The sequence below is a fragment of the Kogia breviceps genome, chromosome 2 (genome assembly GCF_026419965.1).
Source record: "Kogia breviceps isolate mKogBre1 chromosome 2, mKogBre1 haplotype 1, whole genome shotgun sequence".
Taxonomy (NCBI): Eukaryota; Metazoa; Chordata; class Mammalia; order Artiodactyla; family Physeteridae; genus Kogia; species Kogia breviceps.
In genome coordinates, this window is record NC_081311.1 from 131,530,305 (window position 1) to 131,555,452 (window position 25,148).

At 34.6% G+C, this 25,148-nt stretch overlaps 1 protein-coding gene across 1 annotated transcript in view; it reads left to right on the forward strand.

Annotated features, from left to right (window-relative positions):
- Positions 1-25,148, forward strand: part of PSMD14 (proteasome 26S subunit, non-ATPase 14) — a 92,510-nt gene that overhangs the window by 26,413 nt on the left and 40,949 nt on the right. The gene's annotated exons all lie outside the window — the stretch shown is intronic.

Consider the following 25,148-nt stretch of genomic DNA (forward strand, 5'->3'; position numbering starts at 1 on the left):
CATTCACCTATTCATAAATATTTTAGTGTTTTCTGCTTTGGGGCTATTACAAATAAAGCTGCTATGAACACTGTACATGTTTTATTTCTCTTGGGTAAAGTGGAATGGTAGAAGTGGAATGGCTGGATTATATGGTAGGTGTGTGTTTAACTTACTAAAAAACTGCCAGACTTCTCAAAAATGATTTACTGTTTTACATTCCCACTAGCAGTGTGAGAGTTCCAGTTCCTGCACATCCTGGCTAACACTTGGTACATGGTATGGTTAATTTTTTAAATTTTAGCCATTCTAAAAGGTCGTGGTATCTGATTATACTTTTAGTTTGCATTTTCTTAATGACTAATGATGTTGAACATTTTTTCATGTGCTAATTTGCCATATATATATCTTTTTTAGTGAGGTCTTTATTAAAGTCTGCTGCCCAGTTTTTACTGGGCTGTTTTATTAATGAGCTTTGTGAGTTCTTTATTCTAAATATAAGTCGTTTATCAAATACGTGATTGCAGATATCTTCTCCCAGTCTATGGCTTATTTTTTTTATACTGTTAGTGTTTTTCAGAGTGGTGTTCTTAATTTTGGAGTCTAGTTTATAAGATTTTTCTGTTATAAATTATACTTTGGTGTGACATTGAAGAGATTTATGCCAACCCAAGGTCACAAAGGTATTCACTTATGTTTTCTTCTAGAAGTTTTATAGTTTAACGTTTTATATTTAGTTCTGTGATCTATTTTGGATTAATTTTTATATATGATGCAAGATATGGATCATGTTCAGTTTTTAAAACATTTTTTGCATGTGAATATCAAATTGTTACAGCATCAGTTGTTGATTATTTTTTTCTCTACCTTTGCATTTGTACCTTTGTTGGAAATCAGTTGTCCCTATATGTATGGCTCTATTCCTGGAGTCTCTATTCTGTCCCATTATCTATTTATTTATCTTTTTAAGCCAGTACTGCACTGTCTTGAATACTGCAGCTCTATAACACATGTTGAAATCAGGTTGTGTTAGTCCTCCAGTTGTTGTTGTTGTTGTTTAACAGCATTGTTTTGGCCATTCTAGGTTCTTTGCATCTTCATATATATTTAAAAATTAGGTATGTCAATTTCAATAAACAAAAATCTGCTGGGGTTTTGGCTGATGGTATATCAGACCTATACATCAATTTGGGGAGTATTGACATCTTAACTATATTGTGTCTTCCAACCCATGAACATAGTATATCTCTCTATTTATTTAGATTTACTTTAATTTTTCTCAGTAATTTCTTGTAGTTTTCAGTATACAGAATTTTTATATCCTGTTATGTTTATGTCTAAGTATTTCATATTTTTGATGCTATTATAAGCAGTATTTTTATTTCATTGATTATCTTGTCTGTGAAAAAGACAGTTTTAGGGGACTTCCCTGGTGGCGCGTTGGTTAAGAATGCATCTGCCAGTGCAGGGGACACGGGTTCGAGCTCTGGTACAGGAAGATCCCACGTGCTGTGGAGCAACTAAGCCTGTGCACCACAACTACTGAGCCTGCGCTCTAGAGCCATGAGCCACAACTTCTGAAGCCCATGAGCCTAGAGCCCGTGCTCTGCAACTAGAGAAGCCACCGCAAGAAGTTCATGCACGGCAACGAAGAGTAGCCCCCGCTCTCCTCAGCTAGAGAAAGCCCGTGCTCAGCAACAAAGACCCAATGCAGCCAAAAATAAATTAAAAAAAAAAAGTCTATTGAAATTTAGACTCAATATGAGTGAATTAGTATATATAAAAAAAGGACAGTTATACTTTTTCCTTTCCAATCTGGATGCCTTTTATTTCTTGCCTTATTAAATTGACTGTAAATGTCAGTAAAATGTTGAATAGAAGTGGTAAAAGTAGTCATTCCTATCCTGTTCCTGATCTTAGGGGGAAAGCATTTATTTCACTATCAAATATGATATTAGCTGTATGTTTTTTAATAGATGTTCTTTATCAGGTTACAGAAGTTCTCTACTATTTTTACTTTGTCAGAGTTTTCATCAGGAATGGATGTTGGATTTTGTCAAGTCTCTTTTCTGCATCGTTTGAGATGATTGTGTATTGACCCTTTATCATTATATAATGACCTTCTTTAGCCCTTGTAATGTTTCTTGCTATGAAATTGATAGCATCCTAGCTTTTTTGATTACTATTAATGTGGTGTATCTTTTCCTATCTTTTTCATGTTAATATATTTGGGTCTTTATTACTTCCTATTTGAAGTAACTTTCTTGTAGGCACTATATATTTAGGTCTTGTTTGTTTTTAATCCACTCTGATAATCTTGGCTTTTTAATTGAAATTTTAAGATTATTTACATTTAATGCAATTATTGATATGATTAAGTTTCAATCTATTATATTGCTGTTTACTTAGTATTTTTCTCATTTGTTCTTTTGTTGCTTTTTCCTTTTCTACCTCCTTCATGTAATATTATATTACTTGTAGCATATGAAAGTTAAAATAGTATATTTTGTATCTTCTCTGGTATGTTACTGTTGTTATAATTTTTAATCTCACCTGTTACAAAATCTGTAGTATGTTTTTTTTTTTTTTTTTTTGCGGTATGTGGGCCTCTCACTGTTGTGGCCTCTCCCGTTGCGGAGCACAGGCTCCGGACGCACAGGCCTAGCAGCCATGGCTCACGGGCTTAGTTGCTCCGCGGCATGTGGGATCTTCCCGGACCAGGGCACGAACCCGTGTCTCCTGCATCGGCAGGCGGATTCTCAACCACTGCGCCACCAGGGAAGCCCTGTAGTATGTTTTTATTATTTTTGTCTGAGTATTTTTTTTTTGGTGGTGGTGGTGGTAAAATATACGTGACAAAATTTGCCAATTTAACCATTCTTAAGTGTACAGTTCAGTGGCTTTAGGTACATTCACATCGTTGTGCACTTAACACCACCATTCATCTCCAAAAGTTCATCTTCCCTGTACATATATATATATATATATATATATATATATAATTTTTTTTTTTTTTTTTTTTGCGGTACGCGGGCCTCTCACCGCCGTGGCCCCTCCCGTTGCGGAGCACAGGCTCTGGACGCGCAGGCCCAGCTGTTCTGTGGCATGTGGGATCCTCCCGGACCGGGGCACGAACCCGTATGCCCTGCATCGGCAGGCGGACTCTCAACCACTCTGCCACCAGGGAAGCCCCCCTGTACCTGTTATTAAACAATAATTCCTCATTCCCCTCTCCTCCAGCCCCTGGCAACCACCATTATACTTTCTGTTTCTATGAATCTACTAGGAACCTCATATAAGTGGAATTGTATAATATTTGCCGATTTGTGACTGGCTTATTTTACTTAGCATAATGTCTTCAGGGTTCATCCATGTTGTATCATGTGTCAGAATTTACTTCCTCCCTCCCTCCCTCCCTCCCTCCCTCCCTTCCTTCCTTTATTTATGGCTGTGTTGGGTCTTTGTTGTAGCCAGGCTTTCTCTAGTTGTGGCGAGCAGGGGCTACTCTTCATTGCAGTGGGCAGGCTTCTCATTGTGGTGGCTTCTCTTGTTGCGGAGTACGGGCTCTAGGGCATGCGGGCTCAGTAGTTCTGGCTCGTGGGCTCTAGAGCGCAGGCTCAATAGTTGTGGCGCACAGGCTTAGTTGCTCTGTGGCATGTGGGATCTTCCCAGACCAGGGCTCGAACCTGTGTCCCCTGCGTTGGCAGGTGGATTCTTAACCACTGCTCCACCAGGGAAGTCCCTCCTTCCTTTTTAAGACTGAATAATAAATACTCCATATATGATATACCACATTTTGTTTATTCACCTGATGATGGACGTTTGGGTTGTTTCAACCTTTTGGCTATTGTGAATAATGCTTCTGTGAACATTGGTGTACAAATATCTGTTCTAATCACTGTTAAATTCTTTTGGGTATATACCCAGAAGTGGATTTGCTGGATCATATGTTAATTCTATTTTTAAGTTTTTGAGGAACTACCATACTATTTTTCACAGCAGTGTATTATCTTTTAGAGATTTAAATAATAAGAAAAAAATCATGTATTTACCTATGTAGTTATCATATCCTGTGTTCTTTCTTTTGTGTGCATCTGTATTTTTACCTCATATTATTTTCCCTTTGCCTGAAGGACATAACTTTTTTTGTAATGCAGGTCTGCTGCCCATTAAAAAAATCGGACTGTTTTTCTTTTAATATTGAGCTGTAGAAGTTCTTTATATACTGTGGACTCAAGCCTCCTTATATGATTTGCAAATATTTTCTTCCAGTCTGTGGGCCCTCTTTTCACTTTCTTGATGGTGATCAGTCTTCTCTTTTATGATGTGTTTTGTTTTTTTTTTTCTTCCTTTGGCCACACAGCACGGCATGCGTGATTTAGTTCCCTGACCAGGGATTGAACCTGCACCCTCTTGCATTGGAAGCACAGAGTCTTAACCACTGGACCTCCAGGGAAGTCCTATGACTTGTGCTTTTGATGTTGTACTAAGAAATCATTGTTTAGCCAGAATTCAGGAAGATTTACTCCTCTATTTTCTTCCAAGAGCTTTATGATTTTAGCTCTTACATTTAGTTCTGTGATCCACTTTGTGCATGGTGTGAGGTCATGCTTTTGCATGTAGATATCTAGTTGTCTCAGCACTATCTGTTGAAAAGACTTTTCTTTCCCCATTGAATTGTCTTGGCTCCTTTATCAAAGATTTATTGACCATAAATGTTGGGATTTATTTCTGAACTTTCAAATCTGTTTCATTGATCTCAGTATCTCTCCTTATTGTTCTGTAATACTTTAAAGATTTTTCTCTTTATCACTGGTTTGTAGTTATGCTATGCAGTGATATAGTTTTCTTCGTATTTCTTGTGCTTGTCGTTTGTTGACCTTCCCATATCTGTAGATTTATTATTTTCAAGTTTCAACAGATTTTGAAATTATTTTTTAAAATATTTTTTCTGTCCTCCTACCACCTTTCCCACCCTTTCAAGGATCCCAATGACATGTATATTTTTCTTACAGTAGTTGTCCCTGCTGATGGCTCTGTTAATTTTTTTCTAATGTCTTTGGTCTCTGTGTTTCACTTTCTATTGCTGTGTCTTCAAGTTCACTCAGTTTTTTCTTGTGCAGTGTTTGATTTTTCATTAAACCTATCCAATATATTTTTCATCTTACAGCATTTTTTTTCTATCTTTTGGCCACCCATGGACACCCTAGAGATAGAGCTCCCCCAAGCCCCTCTAAATTCACTGCATATTTTATCCTGTTGCCACTGATGTATTGTGGCATTCAGCATAAGAAGTTTAATTTGGGTCATTTTTATGTCTTCCATGTCTTAACTTTTTGACAGTAATAATAAGATTTTAATGTCCTTGTCTGTTAATTTTAACATCTCTGTTAATTCCAGATTGGTTTCAATTAGTTGATTTATCTCCTCATTGTGGGTCATATTTTCTTGCTCTTTTGCATGCATGCCTGGTAATTTTTTTTTTACTAGTGCCTGACATTGTGAGTTTTACTTTGTATGTTGGCTGTTTTTTATTTTTATAGAATATTCTTGATACTTGTTATGGGATGCAGTTAAATTACTTGGAACCTGTTTGATTCTTTCTGTTTTGCTTTTAAAATTTGTTAGGTGAGACTGGAACAGTGCTTAGTCTTGGGCTCATTATTTTCCACTACTGAGACAAGACCCTTCTGTCTAATCAACACCTTGTGCATTTTAAAGTTTTTCTGTTTGGCTGATGGGAAAAACATTATTACTAGTGCTATGTGAGAGGTAGGTAACTCCTCCCTCTAATCTTTTTGGGTGTTCTTAACCCAGCTTTAAGTAGTTTCCTCATATACCTGCACTGATTAGTACTCAGTTGAATATTCAAGGAGGACCCTCAGAAGATCCCAAGGTTTTTCTCCCTTTGCAGCTTTTTTGTTTCTGGTAGTCTGTCCTGATAACTCTAGCTGCTTTGGTCTCCCAGTAATCTCAGCCCTTAACATCTCAATTTAGAGAGTCCAGTAGCCTTTGCCTGATTTCCTACCCCCTGCACTGCAGCCTGGAAACTGTCTCAAGGCAATAAGCTAGGGTAGTAGCAGGGTTCACCTCCTTTGTTTCCAGGTTCTCAGAGATCACTGTCTTTTGTTGCCTGATCAGTGTCTTGCAAGCTATTGTTTTATATAGTTTTATCTTTTTTATTTGTTTCTGGTGAGAATGTAAATTTAGTCCCTGTTACTCTGTCTTGGACATAAGCAGATGTCTTTTTTATTTACTTTTTAATGAGAAAAATTTGTGTGGGACTGGATATTCTAGATGGATCCTCTTTTCTAGTGGAACTTTAGAGAGATCAGTATTAAAATTGTACTTAGATTTTAAGAAAATATGCTGACATTGAACAGTTAATTGAAACCAAATTAACAAAGTGCTGTTCTTTCTTAGCATTCAGAGGTAGTAAATAAACAACATAGGTTATTGCTTTATGGACACATAAAATTTAATGTGTAAGGCAGGATTTCTTAAACAGGATAGATAGCACAAATACTAACGGGATAGATTGATAAATTTACATTGAAATTTAAAATTCGTTTTCCTTTATAAATATGATTATAAAATAAATAGTTAATATTTGTGGAACACTTAGATGTGCCAGGCACTGTTCTAAGTACTTTAAATATATTAACTCATGCAGTCTTTCAACAACTATATGAAGGTGTGTTATTGTTAAGAGTCCTCATTTTTTCAGATAAAACTGAGGCATGAAGAAATGTAAAAAGCAAAGTGGGGAGCCACAGATTGGGAAAGATGTATCTAACATATAATGGACAAAGCACTAGTCATCAGTATATATATTTTGCTTCTACGAATCAATAAGAAAGACATTTTTAAATGGGCAAAAGATAGGAACATTAGAAGAAGAAACACAAATGGTTTATAAACATGTATAAGCTAGTGGTAGTGTACAATCAGCTTGTACATTTTGGTGAAATCTAGTAACGATGAAGATTTGCTTATCCTACATCTTAGGAGATCTTTTCCTAATTATGTTCCCTAGGGAAAGTCTCTCACATGGATACAAGAACATTCACAACAGCATTGTTTATAACCCTTCGGTACTCCTTTCTTAAAGGGGTGGATAGTAAATATTTTAGACTTGTGGACCGAATGGTTTCTGTTGCAACCACTCAATTTCACTCTGCCATTCTAGTGTTAAAGCAGCCATACATACATAATACAAAATGAATGTGCCTGGCTGTGTTCCAATGAAACTTCATTTTTCAGAAACAGTCAGCTGGTTCTCCCACAGGCCCTAGTTTGCTGATCTCTAGTTTATAATATCAAACAATGGAAAACAACCTAATTGTCCATCAGTAGGAGAATGTGTACATAACTTTGCTTAACAGTGGACTTTTGTAAAGTAGGTGATATACACATATCAGCATGATTAATCCGTACTAACATACTGGAGGAAAAAAGTAAGTGGAGGAATAATACATTCTAAGTTTTAATGTACAAATTAAAAACATACAAATACCATAAAATATATTACCTACATGTACTTACATAGGAAAAGTATAAGGAAATGCATGATATCACCAAAAATTAGAATAGCAGGTACAACAGGGGATATGGAGAAGATGCAGTCAATCAGGGAGAATGACACAGGAGCTTCAGCCTAACTTTTGGTGATGTTTTATTTCATAATCTGTTTAATGAGTGTATTATTTATTAGGTCTTTTGTGTCTCTTAAATATTTTATAATAAGGTTTGAAAGAAACAAAGTTTAAAAGAAATTAACAGTGGTTAGTTTGAAAAAAACATTTGTTGTTTGCTCTGTGGATAGTTGTCACTTGGCTCTCTTTTTCTCTCAACTGCTCACATACCTGCCTCATTGGCCTCTCTGACACCCAGGAAGGCAACTTTCTACTCTTAGGCCTAAAACAGATTAGTTCCCTAAACAGTAACCTTCGTATCCAGTCTGCTGCCTAATTGGTTTACTGTGTCAGTCTCTTGTTCTCTGAGTATACTTTAAGCATATTAGTTTCCTTTTCTCTAGCCTCTCATTTATTCAGCCTTTTGGATATACTTATCCTCCTGGAGAAGGGATCTAAAGTTCTTAATGGAGACCACATAAGCATAGGATTGCCTTTGGCATTTTCATGTGTGCTTGGCTCACAGAGGCATCAGAATGCCTTGCTTGGCATGTTTGTGGGTGAGATAGTGATCAAAAAATAAAAGCCAAAACTGCATTTATTTATGAAGAAATTGAAGAGTTATTTATTGAGCATCTTTTTGTGAATCCTCAAGTGTCCCATGTCATTCTTCTCATTCATTCATGACTTTGTATAAGGAATTCTCTCTAAACGAATGTCCTTTGCCTCCATCATTTGTCTAATGAATTACTACTTACTCTCCTTCCACAGTGCTTAGATAATTCCCTTTCCCCAGAAGTCTTCTATGGTATGTCAGTGAGGAAGGCTGGGGTATGCTTTAGCAACAACCCTTAAACCTCAACCGCTTAAAACTACACAGCTTTCTCTTTTGTTCACGCTGGGTCAGCTGGGTACTATTCTGTGGTGTCATCCTTACTCTGGGACTCTAGCTGATAGAACATCATCACTGAGCACTGGCTCTTAAAAAGCTTTGACTGGGAATGACAGGTTACCTCTGCTTACAGTTCATGGGCTAAAGCAAGTCACATGTTCACATCTAACTTCAATCAAGGAGATGCAGTTCTTTTATGTTCCAGAGAGAAGGGCTATAGCAGTAATTGTCACCCATGATGTCTCCAAACCTGATTAATCTCTCCTTATTTCATATTTCTGTGACACTGTGTAAAACCTCTGTATTTCACTGAGTTGAAATGATAATAAAACCCTATAGGAATATTGAATGTGCTATGTTTGACAGTTGGCTGTAGACCTCTGAAATTCCTAGCCAGGTAGCTGGGCAGACTTACCTCAGTCATTTCATTAACCTTGCAATAATGAAATCTTTGCTTTATAAGTTTACAACAGTGGTTCTCAACCTTGTCTGTACTTTAGAATCACTCACCCCAGAGCAGTTTAAATCAGAGTCTCGGAGGGTGGGTCCAGGCATCAGAATTTTTTAAGCTCGCCAGGTGATTCTGAGGAATAAACAGGGTTTAAGAACCACTGGCTTCCATGTTCATTGCTTGCTTGCTTTTGGGGGAGGCTCTTTGAAAATAAGGCTTTATTTTTATTAGATCCCCAAGGCTTATTCTCTTTCCTATTTTTTTTGGTACCAAACCCATATTACAATTATATATATATTTTTATATTTACTTGTATAATTATCTGTCTCCTACATACATTTTAAGGACTAGCACCACATGTAATTGGTTCATCATATACCTAGTTCATGTCATAATATGTAGCACATACAGTTTCCCTAGTCCTTCTTTTCCTGTTTCTCTCCTAGCCATGTCTACAATTTTTGGATTCCCTCTACTCTAATGGTACTTTTTCTTATATAATACATTGTTCCTTGGTCTTTCTCTTCTTTCATTAGATGAGATAAATAACATATTTGAAAAAATATAAAGCAAGATGCACCCAGACAGGCAAGGTTATTAGTGTTCTGTGTTAACACCTCTCGGGCCTGGCTTTTATGGCTGCTTAGTGGATCTAATAAGCTGGTCACAGTAGCATCCACTTAATCCTAAGCTCCTCTGATCAGTGATTCAACTAGTCTTGAATTCTGTCTTCTCTTCCAGGGATACCCATTGCTTGGATGTTAGGTAATCAGCTTTTTACAAATATTTGTTGAAAAAATATTTTATTTTGAGAACGATATGTTAAAGAGAAATAGCCCTTGGCCTCAAGACTATAAGTCAGATATAATATTTGTACAACTTCTATAAACCAAAGAGATACTACATATTACTATAAGCATTTTGTATGGAAAACACGCCATCTTCTCTCTTATCTTATAACTGTGTATTTCTTTTAAGCATGTCAGAGAACTCCAAACTGTTTGATTTATATTCTGAAGTGCTGGATATTTTTCATAAAAGGCAAAGTGTGGATAAGAAAAAAAATGACCTTTAAAAAAAGTCACATCCTCAGTAAATCACCCATTGAAATGGAAGCGTATTAACTCATGTTTGGCTTCTTAAGAATCCATGCTTCAGTCAGCCCATTTTATTTTTTAAAAAGCTTTGAATGGTAATGTACAGGATGATTGTTTCATATCTTTGTGCCTTTAAATGTCAGTTTCTTTCCTTGCCACTCTCCTTTTTTTTTGCTTGGAAAAGTTATACATATTTTTCAATTCTTAGTATAAGGGAAAATTGTATCAAATACATAGCTCTGACTTCTTTGCCCTCTATACATGCTTTTGTGGTGCTTTTATAGTTTTTCTTGCCTGCCTTCTGTTTTGTAAACATTTTGAGGACAGGGGCCTGTTTACCTTTGTATAACCAGTACATGGCAGTAGGCTCTCAGGTCTATGGTTGTTGAGTGAATAAATAAAAACATGCATTCTTTGTATATGTGTGCGTAACATTCCATACATGACTTTGCATACTATACTTTAAAAGATGAGCTACTTAGTGAATTATGAATGCCTCCCAAAATAACCAGTTTATTTTTGGCTGACTATATTTTACATGTTTTGTAATTTAAATACATAAATAATTGAACAGTATAAAAGGAGAAAGGGCCACCAGTGACTGTAAGAACTTTAAAGTCAAAGCCAATTGTAGGGTCTGTTGTGGAACAGTTCTGATGCCTTAATGTTCTGTTGTAGGACTTTTGAGGTTCTGCTTGATTCTGGTACCCTATTTCCAGTACAAAAGATAGCATGTTTTAGCCACTCCTAAATGTTTGTAGTTACAGCTTCTGAAGTTTGACTAATCAAACCTCTGTGGATGATGCTTCTTTATAACAGAGGTAGTTAAACACTGTGCTTGTTCCTCCCTCATTGCTGTGGGGCAGAGTGAAAGTCACCCAGAGTGGGAGACAGTAGGTCCTTGTTCAGGTAAGACAGATTTCACAAAAATGTCTGAAGTGGTTGGTGCTTATGGCATTTTTTTACACACACACATACACACACTTTTTCAAGTAGGTGAAAATGTTTCAAAGTGAATATCAAGGGCGGTCTTAAAGAGAAAGAAATGTCACAGCTGGGCATTGTTCACTAGGCCGCCAGCCCCTATGTTATTTTGATCAGGTGTCTTTTTAACCAAGTAAGGGTGTCATCTCCCCTTCTCCCCGACTGTTACCTTGCCTTACCCCACTGCCTGTTCCCCACTGAAATTTTTATATTCTCAAAATATTGGCTCCTGGGTGGCCACGTAGGTTTGCTGTATTGGAGGAGCTGAGTAGGCCTAGGGAAAAAAGTTTTCAGAGAGGAGGAACTGAGTTTGTCATAATTGGAATGCTTGAAAGAAGGAGACGAGTGAAAAGAAGGAGGAAAAGAATAAAGAACAGGATATAGGAATGTAGGATGTATGATTCCCATTTTTTGACATCCTCAACCATTAAATTTCCCATTATTATCTAAGCCTTGCTGATCAAGTTTTTAATAAGTGTATTGTTGGTTATAGTTACTTGAGAGTCCAGCTATGTTACAACAGTGGATGAAATTATGTCTTTGTTGTCATGCTGGTAATTTTTTAATTGATTTGTCACAAGGCATAATTTTAAGCATTATAGATTTTCTAATGTTTAGTTCTTACTCTGATAATATATATATATTTTTGGCTGCGTTGGGTCTTCGTTGCTGCGCGCGGGCTTTCTCTAGTTGTGGCAGGAGGGGGCTGCTCTTCGTTGCGGTGTGCGGGCTTCTTATTGCGGTGGCTTCTCTTATTGTGGAGCACGGGCTCTAGGCGTGCAGGCTTCAGAAGTTGTGGCTCGTGGCTCTGGAGCGCAGGCTCAGTAGTTGTGGTGCACAGGCATAATTGCTCCGTGACATGTGGGATCTTCCCAGACCAGGGCTCAAACCCGTGTCCCCTGCATTAGCAGGTGGATTCTTAACCACTGCGCCACCAGGGAAGTCCTCTGATAATATTTTTATTAAAGGAAATAGTTCCAAGATTACTCAGCGATGAAAGATGTAGCATATGTATGTTAATTTTTAAAATTGTAATATTTAGAATATTATTTATATAGTTGAGTTTTAAACATCTATTATATGGGAATATTAGTATTTATAAATAAGGTATTTCAAAAGTAATGCATCATTATTTTAACATTTCTATTCTTATTCTTCTCTCCTTTTTGTCTCTCATTTTTTTTTTTTTTTTTTTTTTTTTAAAGAATTAATGTGCCATCTGGAAACCTCTGAGATCATGCCATAAAAGGAATTTTGGCTTTTTGGCAACCAGTCATCAGGATATGCTGTGACTGTGCACCTTATCAGAATAATGAAACTTAATTAGAAAGGTGTTTATCTCATATATGTTCCAAAACATTTTCATAATGGGGATTCTTGTGTGGACATTGTGGAAATAAAAAAATTATTACTCCTCTACCCCAAGGTTAAGGTGGTTAAGTTATCATCATGAGATAGTCCTTGGATCTTAAACAGAAATGTAAATCAAAACCTTATGTGGCTAAATGGTTCTGAGCTATTTTTAAACACTATATTCTATATCTTTTTTCAGTGTTAAAATAAGAATACATTTAGTTTTTATGTTTTTCAGAGGGGAGAGTTGCAGTATTACCATGCAGTTAAACTTGCTCTGTTCTTCTCTTCTGGAATAATGTAGTCATTGGAACTGTCAGCCGAAGGACCTTTTTTTGGAACTTTTTTTTTTTTTTTTAACTCTAAAAAGTAACAAGTTTTTAAAATTAACTGAGAGAAAACAGCTGAAAGCATGCATTGAAAGGGTTAAGTCGACATGAAAGAATTCATTTCCACTTTAATGACCTAGCCTTGCTGGGTTAGGACTATGGGGAACATGCTTCTGACTTGTACTCCTATTGCCAATTAACACCTCCTATAACAGGTTGCCTCAGCTAGTCATTGAAGCTCAGACAGTAGAAATAGTTTACATGCAGCTTGTTTTTAACGCTAGTTGTTTAATACTCAAAAAATTAAAGTATTAAAAGGTTGTTTCTTACCTTGCTGGGTAAGAGATAAACAATACAGTGGTAGTTATTTGTGAATGTTTGAATTTGCTTATTTTCTGTTCAGGTTTTTTTTCCCCCTTCAGGGGTTATTAACTGAGGAAACTGAAGGTGGTGGTTTCATCAAATTTTAAATTTTTGACGGAATTTGTCGAGGGTTATGTTGCATATCATAAATTAAGAATTATTTTCTGTCAGCTTTCCAATATATTATATGTTTAGGTTTTATTTTGTTTTTAAAAATATAGTCACCTTCATTTGTTAATAAAACTTGTTTTCGGGTTTGCTGAAAAATATTTTAACAGACCTCTAAAAATAATTCTATAATGCAGGAGCAAATGCAACCTTAAAACAAATACAAATACACACCTTAAAACAGCCATTATAAAAATAAGTAAGTCCAGGTAATATTTTAATACTAGAACAACTTTTTAATAAATTTTGAAATGCTTTATGTCATTTCCTAAGGTAACTTTATATTTTTGGGTTTTTTTTGAGTGTTGCAGTTCAGTGATACTACTTATTTTACATTTCTTTTTAAGTGACACTTTGGTTCATGTTTAATCAGCAGGTACTTTAATAACATTATAAAATTGGCTAAATAATTGATACCAGTTCACACTAAGAGAAAGGTGGAGTAATATAACTAATAGTGTTAACATATTTGTTAAAAGGCCTGAGTAGGTAACACTTTGAGGCGTTAGTTTTTATCCTGTTATAATGGCAAATGCCTTTTTTTTTTTTTTAACACTTAGTCAACAAGGGCTGCCCAAGTAAAAGTCACAGCCTTTTATGCTGGATCAGATTTTAACCTTCTAAATGGGGGGGAGAAACACACAAAAACACAAAAACACAACTCATGTCTCATTTAATTTTACCACATTTAAAATTTGTGGACCTGGATGATAATTTCTGTTTTACTAAATGTGACAGATAAAACTTGTTGTACAGAGGTAAGTTTGATGCCCTTGTGGGGTCCCTAATAGGTATTATATCACTGGTTAGGTAGATTTTCATGTATGTATAAAGGTCAGTCACACTGCTTGTGCCTGTGGCTCACCTATTTTACCCTGCAGTTCTGTTAGATAGCTAACTTATACTCTTAGTCAGTTTAAAGGTATGGATTCCCCCCTACCTCATTTTAAACAAACTTATTTTAAATAGTCAGACTTAAGTGATTTCAGAGTTGTGCCTGTAGGATTTGAATATTGTGGATTTATGTAGCAAAAGTAATTATTTCAGTTTCTTATTTGTGTGAGGGGTATATGCATTTTAGTTCCATTTTTTTACAGAAATATATAAATCATATTCTAATTTTCAAATTGTTATATTCATTTAAGTTTTAACAGTAGACTATAAAGTTGTAGAACATTCATATATTTCATATTTTACTTATTTGTTGTCAGTGATGTGTGTGTGTGTGTGCTTTTTGTGAAATACAGACCAATTTTCTTTAGTTTTCTATTTTATTTTTTCTTTTGCTTAATACCACTTTAGTTATAAAAGTACCTTCAGTTATTCTCCTAGTTGTTTTTAAAGAACCTTGGAGTTTAAGTTACATCATGTTCAATCTTTAAAAAAAAAATGACTTTCTGTACTTGTTTATTATGGTGGTTAGATAGTTGTTATAAGGTCAACAGAGTTAACTTGAATAGTTCAAACACCATGTAAGTTGGTAATTTTAGAGTTGTGCTGTTGATTAAACATCAGAAAGAAACATTTTCTTCATTGTTTATTTTTTAGAATAATAACAGCCTAAGCCAATTTTTGAAATTCAAAAAATATTTGGGCCCAGGTTTTCATTTGATTTATATCACTGTATAGTTTTTTACTTTAGTTTACCCAGCATTTAGAGCTTAGTTTCTTTTTTTTTAGTTTCTTAAACATAATAAATTCTCAATAAATGAAAGGTATTTGAAAGTAATTCAAGTTCTGTACATTTATTCAAATTTTTGTCATCCTGTGAATGGAACACATGTAATTTGTCATTATATGTGATCACCATATGTCCATTTTAGTTGAGTGTAAACATGATTAATAGTAGTTGATTTAAATCTAACATTAAAGTTTATATCACTTTCTACTTGTGAAATCTTTTGTTTCTCATTAAAGTCATAGGATTGTAAATATGAGACATGAGGGCAGGGGTAGAGGGACGTGGAAACTTTCTGTGGGTGAGGAATAAAAACCATCCTATATCTCTTTTTCTGGGTGGCACCTCCCAATCCTGGAAGTCCTTTCTGTGCCCATTACCACTTCATTACCCTGACTGCTCCTACTCTACATTTCTCCTCCTTGAACAACCCCTGACTCACATGTTTTTTTTCTTAAGTTATTTAATATTTGATATAGAGCTATACCTTGATATCTTTATTTGCCTAGGGTATAGCCATCTTGCACCTCAAGTATCTTGAAAATTCTTACTTGATATCTCTGCTTCTGTAATGAACTAGTGTCCTACTTTTGTTGTTGTGCATATTTACTCAGTTCTTTAAAATACATTAAAGTAATACTCAGATAATTTGGTGTGCTTACATATGTACAGCCATGATTTAATTGTTTGAATAGGTGATATGTTTGTGAACTGTGCTTGCCTTATTATTTTTCTATCATTTGTATGCTGATTAAAAAAAAAAAAGCCCCAAATGTTGTGTAACTTGTTTCCTACAGTATATTTTAATAAAAAGGCATATTTTTGTTTTCACAGTAGTGTACATACTATGTTATAAGTAAATTCAGTAGTGCCTTTTGGTCTGCCAAGCCCCCTGTGCCCATCTAGACTTCAGAAAATAAAGGGAGGCCCAGAAGTGTTCCCCATTCTTAGTGGGCATACTAACTGCTTTTAGGTCGGAAGAGCATCCCAAGACTTATTTCCATTTTCTTTAGTAGGAAATGGCCCCAGGTGGAAGAGGATTCTAAAATTGTAAACAATGGAAAGGAACTAAGCTTCCAGAATAAAAGTATATTTGGGCATATGAAAAAGGGATGGTATGCTGTAGTGGAAAGGCCACATTGCTAGAAGTCAGAAATTGCATTTCAGTCCTGATGATCTGTGCCAATGTGTGTTTCATCTGCTTTTCCATTTACATTATAAGCTTCTTGAAGCCTTCATTTAACCATACAGCTGTAGTACTAGGCACATGGTAAATACTTAAATATTATTTGGAGCCTGGGTTTGATCTCTGCCTCACATTTGAAAAAATGATAAATTTTTTCAGAGCCTGAAAAAGAAAGTCCAGATTTTCTCTGAGAAGACCATGTGGACCATGGAATGAATTGGAAAACTTCAGGTTAAACAAAGATAAACAGATTTTTTCCACTCCAGGATTTTTCTTAGAGCCTCTAATATTCTAACATACAACATAAATTTGGGGGGTAGGGTGGATATTCATTATATTCCAGACTTACTTAACTAGGAGTGAACTCTATGGATGGTATTTTCTTGAAACTCTTTTCCCAAAAATGAGTATTTAAAAAATCTGTCACACTGCAGAATAACAAAGAATTGATAAAACTTGGTGATATTTTGACTGCATGGACTGAAGGGGAGAGTAAATGAAAATTTTGCCTAGGTTTCTAGTTTGAGACTCAAGATAATTATAAGTTGGGAAGGTTAGTTTGTAGAGAAACATGGTGAGTTTGATTTTTGATGATGTTTAATTTGAGATGTCTCCCTTAGGAAATAATATGATGATTGATAGTATTACTAAGTGAGGAGGGAACCCTTAAAAATATATCATCTGATTTAGTTAGTCATCAAATATTTGAACCCCTCTGTAACATTTTCCCCAATATGAACCACTTATGTTTGAATAACTCCAGTTACAGGGGACTCATTCACTGGAGCTCTTCTTTAGATAGCTTGGACCAATACATGATTTTTCTTATATTGAACCCCAGTTCAGTCTCCCCATAGCTTCATTCCATTAGTCCATAGTTCTACAAACTATATAGTCTAAATCAGTGGTTCTCAAATTTTAGCAAGCATCAGAATCACCTGTAGGGCTTTCTAAAAACCGAGATTTCTGGGCTCTGCCCCCAGAATTTCTGATTCAGTAGGAATGTGCATTTATAACAAATTCCCAGGTGGTGCTGGTGCATCTGGTTTAGGGACTGCACTTTGAGAGCTATTAGTCTGAACTTTGTCTGACAGCTTTTCATATATTTGAAGATAGTTGTTTTGTACCTTGTCTTTTCCAAGCTTTATTAAGTTCTTTAGAATATTTCCTATATACATGACTTTAAGTCACTTTTCCATACTTGGTAGCTCAGATTCTGAGAGTGAAGAACTCTGGAGTAGAATCCTTTACATACAGTCAGGAGCCAACCATAAAAAGACCTCATGGTTCAGTGCTCTAAAATACTTTGCACTGGTAAATGTTGAAACTTGTGTGGTGTCTTGTAGGTTAGTTCCTAATTTACCTCTGTTTGTTATCATGGCCTTCAGGATGGGAGAGGAATCTGCCTCCATGTGAATGTACTTCACAGCCATACTCCTTTTTATTAGCTTTCTTTTTAAATTAAGGGAAGGTTCCTTCAATATTATAAGTTAAAAATATTCAATATAGCAGCAGGCTAGGGTACTTTTAACTTAAGGTAATATTGCTGATTAAGATGGCTAGAGTCATCTGAGATCTCAGAGAAAGGAGCTTTCAACAATATTTTTAAATTATTGGTTGTTATTCTTAGGTTTATCTGCATTATTAAAAGAACTATCATGAATATTCTGGTTCAAGCAAACATCTCTGTTTATTTACTTCAATAATTTCTAGGAGTGCAAAAGCGGGTTAAAAAGTTTGTACAGTTGTAAGGCTCTTGATATACGTTGCTCAGTTGCTTTTCTGATAGTTTGTACTAATTCACATTTCCACCAGTAGTGCCGAGAGTGTCTCTTTTATCACACCCACTCCAAAATTGGGCATTGTAAAGCTTGTTTGATAGGAAAACAACAGCAACAACAATGTCTTAATGTGTTAATTGGCATTTCTTAATTAAAGGAGGTCAACTAGTGAGGTTGAATATTTTTCATATTTATTTCATTATTTCTTATGTAATTAGTTGCTTTATATTCTTTGCCCATGTTTCCATTAAGATTTTAGTATTTCGTCAACTTGGGTATTGACTTTTTGTCATAAATGGGGCAACTATTTTTTCAGGTTTTTTTTTTTTTTCCTTTTAACTTTTTTAGTACAGGTATACCTCGTTTTATTGAGCTTCACTTTATTGTGCTTTGCAGATAATTGTGTTTTTACAAATTGAAGGTTTGTGGCAACCCTGCATCCAGCAAGTATGTTGGTGCCATTTTTCTAACAGCATTTGCTCACTTCGTGTCTCTGTGTCATGTTTTGGTAATTCTCAGTATTTCAAACCCTCCATCAGCCAAAAGATTATGACTCACTGAAGGCTCAGATGATGGTTAGCATTTTTTTAGCACTAAAGTATTTTAAAATTAAGGTATGTACATTGTTTTTCTAAACATAATGCTATTGCACACTTAGTAGACTAAGTATAGTGTAAACATAACTTTTATATGCACTGAGAAACCAAAAAATTCATGTGACTTGCATTATTGTAATATTCACTATATTGGAGTGGTCTGGAATTGAACTCATAGTATCTTCAAGGTATGCCTGTATTCAGAAATTTTAGATTATATTGTCAGTTTTACATATATATTTTTTGTTCAGTTGGGTTTGTATCTAGAACGTATTTCCTCGCCCAGGTCAAATTTAGTTATTTAGTTATTTATTTAGTTATTTATTTATACTGAAATATTATCCATTAGTAAACAGTAACTTTCCATACTCCCCTCCATGCAGCCCCTAGCAGCCATCATTATATTTTCTGTCTTTATGATTTTTGACTGCTCTAAGTACTTCATCATATAAGTGGAATCATACAGTATTTGTCTTTTTTGATTGGCTATTTGACTTAGCGTAGTGTCCTCAAGGTTCATCCATGTTGTAGCATATTGCAGAATTTCCTTCCTTTTTAAGATTGAATAATACTCCATTGTGTATGTGTATACCACATTTTGGTTATCCATTCATCCATTGGTGGACACTTGGGTTGCTTCCACTTTTTAGCTCTTGTGAATAACGTTGCTGTGAACATTGGTATACAGACATCTCTTTGAGAACCTGCTTTCATTTCTGGGGGGTTATATACCCAGAAGTTGAATTGCCAGATCTTACAGTATTCTATTTTTAACTTTTTGAGAAACCACCATACTGTTTTTCACAGTGGCTGTACCATTTTATATTCCCACCAGCAGTGCATGAGGTTTTCCATTTCTTCACATCCTTGCCAATACTTGTTTTCTGTTTTGTTTTGTTTTTTTATTAGTAGCCATACTAATAGGTGTAAGGTGGTATCTCCTTGTAGTTTTGATTTGCATATCTCTAATGATTAGTGATGTTGAGCATCTTTTCATGTGCTTACTTCCCATTTATCTTCTTTGGAGAAATGTCTATTCAAATCCTTTGCCCATTTTTAAATCAGGTTTTTGGTTGTTTTAGGAGTTTGCTATGTATTTTGGATATATAGTTTGCAAATATTGTCTTGGCACCCTCGACACTCTTATTAAAAAATCATTTGACCCATATATGCAAGGGTTTATTTCTGAGCTCTCTGTTCAGTTCCATTGGTCTATATGTCTGTTTTTATGCCAATACCACATTGTTTTGATTACTGTAGCTTTGTAGTAATTTTGAAATCAGGAAGTCTGAGTCCTCTAGTTTTGTTCTTTTTCAAGATTGTTTGGCTGTTCAGGGTCCCTTGAGATTCCATATGAATTTTAGGATGGGTTATCTATTTCTGCAAAAGTTGTCATTGAAATTTTGACAGAGATTGCTTTGAATCCGTAGATCACTTTGAGTAGTTTTGACATTTGAACATTAAGTCTTCCAGTCCATGAACATGGGATGTGTTTCCATTTATTTATGTCTTCTTTAATTTCTTGCAGCAATATTATGTGGTTTTCATTGTATAAGACTTTCATCTTATTGGTTAATTCCAAGTATTTTTTTGATGCTGTTGTAAGTGAAATTATTTTTGTAATTGCTTTTTCAGATTGTTCATTATTTGTATGTAGAAATGCATGGTTTTTTGAATGTTGCCTTTGTATCCTGCTACTTTACTGAATTCACTTATTAGATCTAATGTCCTTTTTGTGGATTCTTTAGGCTTTTCTTTGTATAAGATCATATCATCTGCAAACAGAGATAATTTTCCTTTCTAATTTGAGTGCCTTTTATTTCTCTTTCTTGCCTAATTCCTCTGACTAGAACTTCCAGTACTATGTTGGATAGAAGTGGTGAAAGCAGGCATCCTTGTATTGTTCCCCATCTTAGAGGAAATGCTTTCAGTCTTTCACCAACATGGGACATTATGTTCACTGTGGATGTTTCATCTATGGCTTTTATTATGTTGAGGTAGTTTTCTTCTATACCTAGTTTGTTGAGTGTTTTTTTCATGAAAGTGTTGAATTTTGTCAAATGCTTTTTCTGCATCAATTGAGATGATCATGTGTTTTTTTTTTCCCCTTCATTCTGTTGATGTGGTGTATTACATTGGCCAGTTTTGTTTGTTGAACCATCCTTGCATTAATCTCACTCAGTCATGTGTATAGATAGTCCTTTGAATATGCTACTGAGTTCTGTTTGTTAGTATTTTGTAAGGATTTTTGCATCGATGTTCATAAGAGATACTGGTCTGTTTGTAGTTTTCTTTTCTTGTAGTGTCTTTCGTTTTGGTATCAGGGTAATGCTGGCTGGCCTCGGCCTCATGAAATGAATTAGGAGGTGTTCCCTTCACCAATATTTTGATCATGGTTTTGGTTATGATTTGATTTTTTTAAAATGTAAATCATTGATCTATCTGGGTAGTAATAATGTGATATGGAGAAACAAAGTTAGTTTTAAATGTTTTCCGTATTGAACAGTTAAAAAAGAAAATATAAAATAGAATATGTTCGATTCTATGGTAATAACTTTGAATCTAAATGAAATGAAACCTTCTGGAACAATATAATATTCCATCTAGTTTCAAGACAGGTTACCTGAATTTATTAATACCACTGCAAATGTTAAAAAAATTAGCTCCAAAATCAGCTTCAGAGCCAAATGTTTCATTAGTGAACTTGTCCAAATTTAAATCTTAAGACATAGATAATTTAGTATATATACATTTTATTAGAACATAGAAAATGGGAAGTTGTAAAACTTTCCAATTCATTTTATACATCTAGCATAATATCAAAACCTGACAAATTTAACAGAAAAAAAGAAAATGCCAGGTCAATCTCACACATAATAATATAAATAATAATATAAATAAAAATTATATATAAATATATTAAAAATTTAAATTAAAAAATTTAAATATATTTAAAAATTTAAATATATTTAAAAATTTAAATAAATTTAAAAATTTAGGAAATCTATTAATGTAATACATCACTGAAGAAAGGCAAGGTAAGTAAAATATAGTGGCCATTGTGGCTTCTTTTGCAAAAAGAAATAGTTATGTCACTGACGAATCTCACCAGTCCTTTTGTTTTGTTTTAATTCTTATTTGTAAGCAGCATATACCTGAATTTCCATTTTAAACCCATTATAAAAGGCCTTTAACAAGGGACTTTACCTCATTTATATTTTTTCATTACCAATATATTTGGTCTTACCTTATGTTGTTTGCTATTTTTGTTTTGTTCCCATCTTTGTTCCCTGTTTTTTATTGTCAGTGTTGTGTTAGCTTTTTCTTCTCCAGAGATTTGGTAAGGTGTATATTCAGTTTTAATGTTTATTGTGGTTATTTTAAATTTGTTCAAAAGACTCTCAAATCCATATTTCTGTAATACTCTAAGTCAACACTTAAACAGAGCTCTTTATTCCCCTCCTATATGTCAAACAGAAAGTTTTGTATACTTCATTTCTCTCCATTGCCCTATATAGTTATTGGGTGATATCTGTGGTTTTGAACCCTGGTTATTTATGTTATTTAGCTCTCTCTGCTTTTAACTGCTTTCAATGGTCTTAACAAATTGTTTTGTATAATGGATTTTCCATTTTTAATTTTCTATTTTTGATTTGTGGGGTCTCAACTGGATCATTTATTCAAAAAGTTCTTTGAAGAAAGATACATGGAATCATATTTTCTGAGACCTTGTGTATATAATAATATATTTGCGGGCCTTTGGACATTTTTTTTCGTGGAGTGTAATGTTTTTGACTCCACAGGATTTCTCTTTCAAAAGTCTTAAACTTTGTTTCATTGTTTTCTGCCGTTTAATGTTGCAAAGAAATACAAAGTCAACTGAGGTGCATTTATTTCTTCAGGTTATGTAATTTTTGCAATTTGTATGGTTTTAGAAATTTTGCTTTATTCATGTAGTTAATATTTACCTAAGACTTTACAAGGTATATAACACTTTTCTTCATTGATTATTGCCTGACATTTAGTGATGCAAAAGTTGAATTTTTTTTCATTCAAGAAAGTTTTCTTCAGCTTTGTCTTATTGATGCTTTCCATTTCTTATTTTATTCTTAGGGTCAACTGTATTTCTTAGCTTACATCTCCTTCGTTTCTCCTCTAGTATTATATTTTTAATAGTTTTCATCTGTAACTTTTTTACTCTACATTCTAAGACATCTTCAAAAGTTTATGTTCTGTATCACTGAATTAAACTTGTCATAGTGTTATTTTTACCCTTGTTTATTACTCCAGTGTAACTTTAATTCTTAACTATTTTTCATCTTTTCATCTTGGTCTATCCTCCAACGTTCTATTTCAAAGATAAGAAATCGTCTTGTATTCTGCTGGTGCCAAAGAGGTTTCCAGAATTTTGTATATGATTCCTTTTTTTTTTTTTTTTTTTTGTGGTACGCGGGCCTCTCACTGTTGTGGCCTCTCCCGTTGTGGAGCACAGCAGGCTCTGGATGTGCAGGCTCAGCAGCCATGGCTCACGGGCCCAGCCACTCCGCGGCATGTGGGATCTTCTCGGACCAGGGCACGAACCCGTGTCCCCTGCATCGGCAGGCGGACACTCAACCACTGCGCCACCAGGGAAGCCCTATGACTCCTATTTTTAAAATGACTTTCTTCTCTTTGAATTATCTGAATGCTATTCCTCAGGAGTGTTTGCTGAAAGGCAATGTATGTAAATTGTCCATAGCTCTACAGTTTTCTCAGATCATCTTTGATCTACAGCTGTACTGGCTCTTACATAACTGTTTTAGCTCAGTTTCCAGGGTATTTAATGGGGTTTTCTTCACCTTCTTTGGTTGTGTGTTATTCTGAACAGGTGAGCATGATGATAGAAAAATGATAGCATCTGCTCCAGAGATCCTTAACACATGTTCCATAGACAGTGTTTTACATGGGTTACTCTTTTTTTTTTCTTTAGTTTGCAGTTCATTGCTACAAACCCATCTCTGCTTCTTGTCAAGTTGTTTTCTGGGAAATTTATTCTAACTAGATCAAGAAACAGAGTAAATAGAGTGAGAAATAGAGTGAGAAGGGTAACAGGAAATATCACTGGCTGCTGTCTCAAAAAACAACAGTAGAAACCAGCTACATGGTTTTCTGTTAGTATGTTTCTGAACCAGAGGAACTAGAGATCTTTGTACTTACTTGCATATGGCTTGTTCTGTCTCCCAGGGTAACTGGTGGGTATTTTCCCTTCCTGTTCCATTGGCTTGCACTATCTTAACTTGTTCATTCTTTTTTTTTTTTTCAACCAATACTTAGTGAGTTCTGTGTGCCAGGCACTTTGCTAGGTACTGGATATATATAATGCTGAACAAAACAGTGTTTCTTCTTTCATTGATGGTAGAAATAGTTTTTGAACTTTGTCAGTTATGCATTTTGGTGATGATGTGATGTTTTATTTCCCTATTCGTTTTTTTTCTTAATAAGTATTTCCTGGCAAGTTGAGAAAGGCTGTATTAATAACTCTAGCCTAGATACCAGTTTTAACTTCTTTTATCATGGGCATTTTTTAAGTTGCTCTGAATTAGGAAATAACTTTTATGGATGCAGTGTTCATTATCTTGGCCTTAGAGTATTATTTCCCCAAAAACATCTTGTGACAACTAATTTACTATTTTTTCTCTTTTTTTCTTAAACTTTCTTAACTTTCTTAATTAGATGAATAAAATTATCATATCAACAAAATTATCTTGTTTTATGTGGTGACCTCAACAAAATGTTTTGGCATGATAGCACTTTAGCTTACCTTAGAATTTTCATATCTATTTGAAAGGCAAGCAGTAATGCTGCATTAGGTGATAATAATGAAGAATTAGGTTCTTTTTAAAATATGTTTTCTGACATGTATTTTTAAACATAAAGTTTGAAGGATTTTCTTTTTCTCACCACTTTGTATATAAGGAAATAGAGGTAATTTTTGTATGTGATGCTTATATTTAGAGAAAACTTATTCTAGAACTTTTTATACTCAGTGCTTCCAGTAAGTATTATGAGCTTTTAAACAAAACAAAACCAAAAAAATCACAGAATTTGGCATATAAACAGACAAGAAGCACAAAGTACACACGGACCTATAAGTGTGAAATGTAATGAGTAAAGCAATTTTTTAATTTTAGTAATAAGCAAATCCATAAAAGCAAGATAGAATATTGACTTACAATTTAGATAGCTAACATGTTCATTATGTAATTGTAATAGAGTTATTGTTAAGGAAAGGGAACTTTAAGCAAAACAGGACCTGGCAATTAAAAGTCACATCTCATTTTAGTTTCCCAGACTGCTCAGTATTAAAAAACAAGAAGCTTTCCATATGCACTGATTGGGGCAGAATTAAATTTATAAGATTGTAGTCATCTTGAGGGTAAGGACTATATGTAAATTACTTTGTGTGGCAGAATGTTACAGTAAAAAGTGGTTTGGTGCTTTTGATGAAGAAGATAGAATCCTTAGGGAGAAGCATAGTATCTTCTTAGGCTGTAATAAGATTAATAGTAATATTTGTTTTAAAGGTAATTGTCAGGATTTGGAAGTATTTTCATGTTAGCTACACCAGTCTCAACCAGTTTGTTCACATCTGAGGCAGTTGTGTTAAATTTGATGCTG